Source organism: Erythrolamprus reginae, chromosome 2 (genome assembly GCF_031021105.1).
Source record: "Erythrolamprus reginae isolate rEryReg1 chromosome 2, rEryReg1.hap1, whole genome shotgun sequence".
NCBI lineage: Eukaryota > Metazoa > Chordata > Lepidosauria > Squamata > Dipsadidae > Erythrolamprus > Erythrolamprus reginae.
In genome coordinates, this window is record NC_091951.1 from 180,166,545 (window position 1) to 180,176,024 (window position 9,480).

Genomic DNA, 9,480 nt, shown 5'->3' on the forward strand with positions numbered 1-9,480 from the left:
TTTAGCCCTCTCTTTAACCTTTAAGGCAGGGGTCCCCAAACTTTTTACACAGGGGGCCAGTTCACTGTCCCTCAGACTGTTGGAGGGCCGGACTACAAAAAAACCCTATGAACAAATCTCTATGCACACTGCACAAATCTTATTTAAAGTAAAAAACAAAATGGGAACAAATACAATATTTAAAATAAAGAAGTAATTAAATAATTATGTAATAAAGTAATTTAAACTTAAATCAACAAACTCCCTCCATTTCTCCTTCCTTCCTTTCCTCCCTCCCTCCTTCCTCTCCATTTCTCTCTTCCCTCTCTCTTTTCTTCCTTCTCTCTCATTTGTTTCATTTTCTTCTGCCTCATTTTCTCTCCCTCATTTTCTCATTTTTCTCTTTTCTCTCTCTCTCTTTCCATCTATCCCCCTTTCTCTCTTCCTCTCTATCTCTCCCTCTTTTTCTTTCTCTGTCCCTCCCTCTCTTTCTCTCACTCATTCTCTTTCTCTCTTCCTCTTTGTATCTCTCCCTCTCTCTCTCTCCCTCCTATCATCCCCGCCCCTTGCCTCTGTACCACCTCCTCGCTCAGCAGCAGACCGCAGTGAGTTGACAGGAGATTCGGGAGCTTATTATATCTATTGATAAAATCTCGTGGGCTGCCGCGGGCCGGATAAATTGCCTCAACGGGCCGCATCCGGCCCCCAGGCCGTAGTTTGGGGACCACTGCTTTAAGGGTTAAACCTCTCTTTAATGGCTCTTGGTTGTTTTCCTCAAGGACATCTCCCAGATTCCCTACACAACCCAAGGAAGACTTGAGTGGCTGTGAATTTGAAGGTCCATCTGATTTGAGTTCTGGATGGGTTTATCCTCTCCCAGATAGAATTCGTGCAAAATTTAAAGGTTTTCTTCTTTGCTCCTGCCAGGACAAGAGAGGTTAGCCATGGCCAGGAGAGCTCCTGCAGAGATCCATATTATGATTACAGTAGTCCCTCACCTATCGCTGGTGTTACGTTCCAGACCTGGCCGCGATAGGTGAAATCCGTGATGGGGAATTTATCGACTGATAGTACTTATTTAAGTATTTATATTGTAATTGTTTGGTAAGTTTTCATTGTTTTAAGTGTTTATAAACCCTTCCCACACAGTATTTATTTTAGATACAGTATTTAAATGCAGTATTTACAATTTTAGATTTATTTATTTTTTAAAAAACCTGCCGATCGAGTTCGGCGGGCTGTTTAAATCTGCCGATCGACTTCCTCAGAAACCCGCGATGAAGTGAAGCCGCAGTAGGTGAAGCGTGGTATAGCGAGGGACTACTGTATTGCCTTTTTAAAAAAAATATGCAAGGAATCTAATATGCATCTGCTTAGTCATTTAAAAAAGGATCTCTGCTTTTTGATATAGGAAGCAGCAGTGGCCTGTTGGTTGAAATCCATTCAGCCATCATAATTCCTTTCATCATACTAGTCATTTCCAGAACAATCAGGTGACTCATCTCTGTCTTTTCAGTAATTTCTTTCCTGCCTAATTTATTTTTATAAATTAATAGCATACGAGGGAGAGCTAGCAACATACTTGGCATCCTTATTGCTCAGTTGTATATCTGTAATTAGCAGTACCACCCCCACCCCACCCAAACTAATTGGCTAAGAAACCCAAAGAAAAGTTCCCCTAAAAAAAAGTGAGTCAGGGGAAGAGGTGACACTTTCTGAAGGATGTTTTGGTGGAAGATGAAAGTTATCTGAAGATGTGACAGCTCATTTTTTAGTCCAGCAATTTTCCATATCATGAAGAATTGACTAATCCATGCAGATCTAAAATAGAGAAAATATTTATTTGATGTTTTTATTTATTTATATATTTTGTCAAACAATTACAGGATGGTAGTTTGTATAAACATTAAAAAAGTAAGGATAAAAATAATGATAAAAGACAATAGGACAGGGATGGTAGGCACAATGGTGCATATTGCAGGCCCCTTACAGACCTCTTAGAAAGGGGGGAAAGGTCAATTGTAGATAATCTAAGGTTAAAGGTTTTGAGATTAGAAGTAGAAACCACAGAGTAAAGTAGTGCATTCCAGGCATTGATCACTCTATTGCCCAAGTCATATTTTTTGCAGTCTAGAGCAGTTAACATTTACCGGTAGTTTAAATTTATTATGTGCTTGTGTGCTATTGCAGTTGAAGGTGAAGTAGTCATTAACAGGAAGAACATTTTGGTATATGATTTTATGAACTATAGTTAATTCAGAACTAGAATGATCAAGCAAGACAGTATTTTATTATAAATAGTTGTAACAATTTTGCAGTGAATAGTCAGGTTGACAGTCACAAATGTAATGCAGGGGAAAATTGAATTTCAATCAACAGAAGAAAATAATTTACTACTACAGAATTGTTACCAAACTATTACTATGTTGTAGATCAGTGTTTCCCAACCATGGCAACTTGAAGATATTTGGACTTCAACTCCCAGAATTCCCCAGCCAGCATTCGCTGGCTGGGGAATTCTGGGAGTTGAAGTCCAAATATCTTCAAGTTGCCAAGGTTGGGAAACACTGTTGTAGATAATATTCAATATTCTATAGAGAGGCTCCCTCTGCCCTCATTTGTAGGGATTTGGCTAGTCAGCCCAGAGTATTGCTGCACTGCTTACTATTGAGGCTACTGTCAACTTGCTTGTTTTCTAGATGTGACACAAATTACATAAAAATTCAGAAACATGCACCGTCAGGATGCTGCCTCATGTTTCCCAGAAGACTTGTACTTTACATATTCTCAGGCATATCCTGCCACAGCATAGGTACAGTGTGTTACTTTTTACTTGGAAGTAGTCTCCTTCCTTCAGATCACCTCTACAATATTATATATCATGGACCGTTGTCATGACAGTTGAACAATCGAGTCCAAATGGTGAATGGATGGATTCCTCTGATTTTATACAGCTAAGACCATTTTCTGTTTTCAGCCAGCTGCATGGGTGAAATCCAGCAGGTATCTGATAGGTTCTGGAGAACCGGTAGCAGAAATATTGAGTAGTTTAAAGAACCAGGAAATACCACCTCTGTCTGGCCACAGAGTGGGGTGGGAATGATTTTTCAATATCCTTCCCCCCAGGAGTGGGGAGGGAATGGGGATTTTGCAGTATCCTTCCCCTGCTACACCCACTAAGCCACACCGTTAGTAAAAAAAAAAATGGATTTTACCACTAGAGTTGCTGCTTCCACCGTCTTGTCTTCCAGGTGTTTTTTTCCCTAACTCCAATTAGTAACGTAAAGTGTAAAATAATCCAAACATTTCTACATTGCAACTTTCTTGTGTATATGTATCATAATGTATGATTTGAGGAGCTTTCATCCCTTCCTGTCCCACTCCCTTTTGAGAAGTAAATTAATCTTGCAATCAGTAATGAAATCATTTTCTTTATTAAAAAGAAAAAAAACCCACCTGTTTCCGCTGTCATAAGATACAAGTATTTAGAGGTGAAGGAGCTGATGTATAGATCAAAAGAAACTTGATTAAAATAAAGGCAGTGATGTCCCAAGTAGACCAGAAGAGGGTATTGGTCAACTACAGTTCTGTAGCAAAAGCTGGGCTAGAAAATTCCAAATTAATACAGAGATTCCAAGAAGATGCTAATTATATTCATCATGCACAGGTAAAAGAAAGCTGATGTCCAGGATAGGAAATATCCAGTTTCCTAATTTGGTGAAATGTGGTTATTATTGCATAGTAGGGGGTGGGGGGGAAAGTAATTTTATTTTAATTTATAATTTTACTCCGTTCTTATAGAGAGCCGAAAATATTTATTTATTTATTTATTTATTATTATTTAGATTTGTATGCCGCCCCTCTCCGAAGACACCCCTGAATATGCAAGTGCAGTGCTCTGCTTCAAGTATTTCCTGGAAATTCTCAAAAATTTGCTTTAATTAGAGGTTACGGAGAGATCCCTTTATCTCCCTCCCACATTGCTGCCCCTTAGTGGTCCTGGAAATCTCTCAGGATATTATAAAACAACCATTGGATTTCTTTATCATATGGGGTCTGTCTTTATAATAAAGGGCATTCCCCCCTCATAAAGATGTGGCTCAACTGACATGGATTGGCCATTTTTCACAGTGGACTAATGCTATGTCCACTGAGTTCAGAGGAGCGTCAAATATGTTGGTACATATTGGTATTCCCTTTTTTCATGGCGGTCTTAGAATGCAGGAAACCCTACAAACACTGGCTTACAGTGGCTCGGTGATATATCCTTTAAACCCTTGAGATTGTTCACTCAGTCTCCTTTTGCATCTCCAAGTAGAGATGGGAAAGTCTACCCTGAAACTTTGAAATTAAAAATTCTGCATAGTTGCTGTTGTGAACGGTCCATGACCCGGTCAGTTAGTGACAGGTTCTGAGGAAGATGAACCGGGCCCGTCTTGGTACCCTAGGCCAGTTTTATTGCCAGCTGAATCAGAGATTGAGAGTGAGGGAGTTCCGATTTGAACTTTTTGCCAGTAGGTGGTTCTTTGTTCCAATCCAATTAGGCCTGAAGCAGAACAGTTGCCATTTAAGATGTTGAACTGCAGCTCCAGTAGCTCCAGAAAGTATTGCCAACAGCAAGGGATGATACAGCTATAATCCAACACCAGTTCAGCCAAAGGTAAATAGTGAAAAATTAGGCGGTCCAAAGTCCTGAAGACCTGTTGTTTAAGTTTTATATAGGAGAAACAGAGCTGCCCTCACAGTTGCACTCAAGTGTAACACAAATAATGAGCCCAGCAACCTTTTTTTCTTCGCTGTGTTCCCATGACATGACAGTCAGCTCATTCAAAGCTTGAAATTGACACTTCTCTAAGTCGTGTGTTAAGGTAGGGATTTCCCCTTTAACCAGCTGGCCGATATATAAACTGCTTCATTATTCTTTACAAGGGACATAGGGACCAAAGATTGGCACAGGTAGTCCTCAAGTTACAACCATTCAAAGTTACAACTGCACTGAAAAAAGTACTTAAAACTAATCCTCATAATCACAGCTGTCACAGCACGCCATTAGTTATGCAATCAAAATTCAGGCACTTTGCAACTGGTATGTATTTACAATAGTTGCAGCATCCCAGGATATGATGTGATCACCATTTACAACCTTCCCAGGAGGCTTCTGATGAGTAAAATCAATGGGGAAAGTCCAATTCGCCGATCAATAAGGAGGAGTATCAGTAGATAGCCCGAATCTGCAAAGACGAAATCAGGAAAGCCAAGGCTCAGAATGAACAAAGACTTGCAACCAACTCTGTTGGAAGGAAAATTCATTCAGTTCAATTTCAAGCTGGGAGAAAAACACTGGGAATATGGAGGCTGGTTGGAAAGAAAGGTTTATTGATGGAGCAGAACCAGCAATCTCGTGATTCTGGCCGACTGACAAATTGGTTGAATAAGTGGATGGATTTTTATAGGTTTCTGTGACATTAAAGTTTGGACTGTTCTGGGGGAGGTGCAATGAAAGGACTTGTGTTGTGAAAGGGTGTTGGGCAATTCCTATTGTGTTGGATCTTGGGTGAAGGGCTGCTTTCTAACCCTACCAAGGAGTTTCATAATATGCAGATTTGAATGGATTGCCAAATTTGCATTTCTAAAAGCTGTGGCCACTTCAGTTTCTGCTTGGGGGCAGGGAGACTAGTGCTGGTTTCTGCCTCCTTTATTTTTATTTCTCCTTCGGGGGAAATATATTATCCTACCTTTTCAATATTTCCCAAAATATTTCATTCTTTAGAGGGGGGAATTTTCCCACAAGCCAAAGGTAATTTTAAAAAAAGTTTCAATATGTAAATAACCAGAAAAAAAAGTCAAGGAAACAATAGGTTCACTTAAGAGATGAGATGGCAAGGAAGTTACAGGCAGCAGAGAGAAAGTGGGACCATTTAACTCATTCTTTGCCTCGGTTTTCTCTCAAAACGAAACGATAGCTCAATTTATCAAAAGCATAACTATAAAAGACAGGCTAGGAATAAAAACTAAAATAAGCGAGAAAATGGATCTTGACAAATATAAATCATTGGGACCTGATGGATAGCATCCAGTTCTTAAAGAGCTGGCAGATGCTATCTCAGAACCACCGTCCCATATCTTTCAAAAATCCTGGAATACCTGAGGATTGGAAAAGAGCTGATGTGGTTCCCGTCTTCAAAAAAAGAAGGGGGGGAAACAGACCCAGGAAACTACAGACTGTTCTGCGGGTGTGTTTCAACCACCCGTAATTACAGGGTAATTAGTCCAGGAAGACACACACCACACGATAAAAGGAAAACCCAAAAGTTTTTATAAACAGAAAAACAGAAACAGCTCCCTTTTTAAATGTCAAAGGGCTTTTCTGGTACACACAAGGCACAGGTGAAATGCAATCCAATTGCTCACCCAATAACTGGGAAATTGAGTCCAATTCTAAAGTCCAGAGAGTCCACACACAATCTTGAACAGCACAAAAACCACGATCTTGACGAAACAATGAATCAGGTAAACTGCCATGAGGCTAAAACACCAAGCTGCACTTTTATTTGTAGCACTAATCACAGCAGCCCCACCCAACCACAGGTGGCCTCATTTTCTCTTGTAATAATCCTTCAGTTGTTGTCTCCTATGTATCACTCTACGCATGCGTGGATGTGTCATTAATTCTTGTTCAGAATCCAGGGATGATACAGATGATTGATCTCCTCCTGGGCTGTCTGCCAAACTCCCCTCTTCCCTGTCACTCACGCTTCCTTGGTCAGAGGAGTCTTCGTCGGCAGATTCCATTGGGAGCAAAACAGGCCTGCGGCATGTGGATGTTTCCCCCACATCCACCTGCACATTCCTTGGGGCAGGAGCTGGGCCAGAGCTAACCACAACACAGACCAATCAGCTTAACATCAGTACTTGGAAAGGTTGTCCCACACCAAGATGATCTAGTTTCACAAGACCCATTTGACACAAATAAACCTAGTAGGTGAATTTTAATTCATTTAAGGATCAAGGAGGGCTTACAATCTATCCTCCAGATGTGTTGATCTATACCAGGGGTGTCAAACTTGCAGCCCACGGATCAGATACGTCACATGCTGGACAACCCAGTTTTAATGAAGGGGGGAAATGTTGCAAAATGTCATGTGCCGAAAATGTGATCCCCTGATCTAGGAGTGGGTTCTCTAACTTACCTCTCTGCCGGTTTGCTTCTCCTGCACCACATGGGCGCATCTTGTGGGTGCATCTTATGGGCGTGTGTATGCATGTGGAGTGGAAATTATTTTTAAACCCCCCCCCCCAAAAAAAAAGAAAGCCAAAACCAAGATGGCAATTACATGCACAGTGCCGGAAACTGAGCTTCTGTGCATGGGCAGAAGAAATAAAAACGGGGTAAAATTCCATTTAAAAAAAATAAAAAATAAAAATCCTCCTCCCCAAAAAGCTGAAAACAGGATGGCAACTGCATGCATAGTACTGGAAACTTGGCTTCTGTACAAGTTTCTTCTGAAGAAGAAAATAACAGATTTTTTTTTTTAATCGAAAAAAATATTTGATTTTTTTTTTAAAAAGATGGCGGCCTCCATGGACCAGCATCGACTGAACCGGTTCCATGACATCATTGTGACATTACCTGCAGGTTACTACCAGTTAGCGCAAACTGGTCTGAACTGGGAGGAACCCACATCTACCCTGATCTATAATTGGCTGAGCTAATTGTGAAAATTAGACTTTGGATGGCAACTGTTGGGGAAAATTGCATAAATGTCCCTCATGTCCCCCATCAAGACCAAGTTAGCTATTCTGCAAATTACAGCAGTTTGTGTTTCTGCCATTGTACGGCTGCTGTGATTTCTAACTAAGATCTCACCTTTGAATTGCGTCTTTTCATTTCAAAGTAAATCTATCCATTAGTAGCAATAGCAGTTTCTTTCCTTGCCTAAGATATACAGCGATAACTCGTCTTACAAGCGCCTCGTCATACAAACTTTTTGAGATACAAACCCGGGGTTTAAGATTTTTTGCCTCTTCTTACAAACTATTTTCACCTTACAAACCAACTGCCGCCACTGGGATGCCCCACCTCCGGACTTCCGTTGCCAGTGAAGCACCCATTTTTGTGCTGCTGGGATTCCCCTGAGACTCCCCTCCAATGGGAAACACCACCTCTGGACTTCCATGTTTTTGTGAAGCTGCAGGGGAATCCCAGCAGCGCAAAAACGGGCGTTTCACTGGCAACAGAAGTCCGGAGCTGGGGTTTCCCAGCGAGGGGAGCCTCAGTGAAATCGCAGCATCGCAAAAACACAGAGGTCTGGAGGCCGGGTTTCGAGGACTTCGGTGTTTTTGCAATGCTGCGATTTCACTGATGCTCCCTTCGCTGGGAAACCTCACCTCCAGACTTCCCTTGCCAGCGAAGCACTCATTGTTGCAATGCTGGGATTTCCCTGCTGGGACTCCCCTGCAGCATTGCAAAAACACAGAAGTCCGGAGGTGGCGTTTCCCATGGAGGGGAGCCTCAGGGAAATCCCAGCAGCGCAAAAACGGGCGCTTCAGCTGGCAAAAGGGGTGAATTTTGGGTTTGCACGCATTAAACGCTTTTCAATTGATTCCTATGGGAAACATTGTTTCGTCTTACAAACTTTTTACCTTAAGAACCTCGTCCTGGAACCAATTCAGTTTGTAAGACAAGGCATCACTGTATATACTTTTTGGAGAGGAGATGCCTTTTTCTGATATAGTAATTATTTGGGACCGTTGGCCGTCTCTTAGGCCGGCGGTGTTTGCGGTGGTGGCGGGACACAACAGAGCCCAGAAGCATTGCCTGGGGAACGGAGGGGTGCTAGGAGGCGCGCACATATGACGCATGCCCTCCCCGTTCCCAGCATTCCACGCAAAAGTCGCGGGGGCATGACGTGTTTCCTGGAGGTGAGTGGCATCCCCCATATAAAAGGGGGGTGAAGCGCCACTTGCCTTCTCTTTCTGTGTTGCCACTGGCCTGGTTTGCAGGCACCCACCCGCTCTCCCTTTACGCAGTGTGACGCCTATGGGGGCTGAATAGGAATTTTTGGCAGCCATAACGGTTTTGTTTTCGACCGTTTTTTTGCCTATTCCACACTGGTAATTGGTGAGGGGTTGTTTAGGGGGTGTCCAGCAATTTTATCCTATAGGTTTAGGTCAATTCGGCCAGCAATTTGTGCATTTACTATCTTTTATCCCTTTGGTCACGGTAGCTCCGCCCCCTTTTGTTTTACTTCTGCAGGTCCTAAGTTATTAATAAATGTGACCCATAAATCCCACTTCTGTGTCCGTGTGCGTACTCCACGTCCATTGCAAATTGGCGTTCTGAAGTCTTCCAAATTTACAGACTGTGTTTAAGAATAGAATCTTGACTTCAGCAGAGCTCAGAAGGATTTTTGTGCAAGTAAAACTAGTGTGGAAATCAACGTCTCTTGACTGACCACAGGGAGTTTCATTTGCATTTTTGCTTGTTTCCCAATAGAGAAT

The 9,480-nt window shown here is 42.0% G+C and overlaps 1 long non-coding RNA gene across 1 annotated transcript; it reads left to right on the forward strand.

Annotated features, from left to right (window-relative positions):
- Nucleotides 1-1,367: 1,367 nt before the first annotated feature.
- On the forward strand, nucleotides 1,368-4,183 carry LOC139158689 (uncharacterized). Its single transcript, XR_011557733.1, has 3 exons — nucleotides 1,368-1,472; nucleotides 2,679-2,791; nucleotides 3,825-4,183. It is a non-coding gene; the product is annotated as an uncharacterized lncRNA (long non-coding RNA).
- Nucleotides 4,184-9,480: the final 5,297 nt, after the last annotated feature.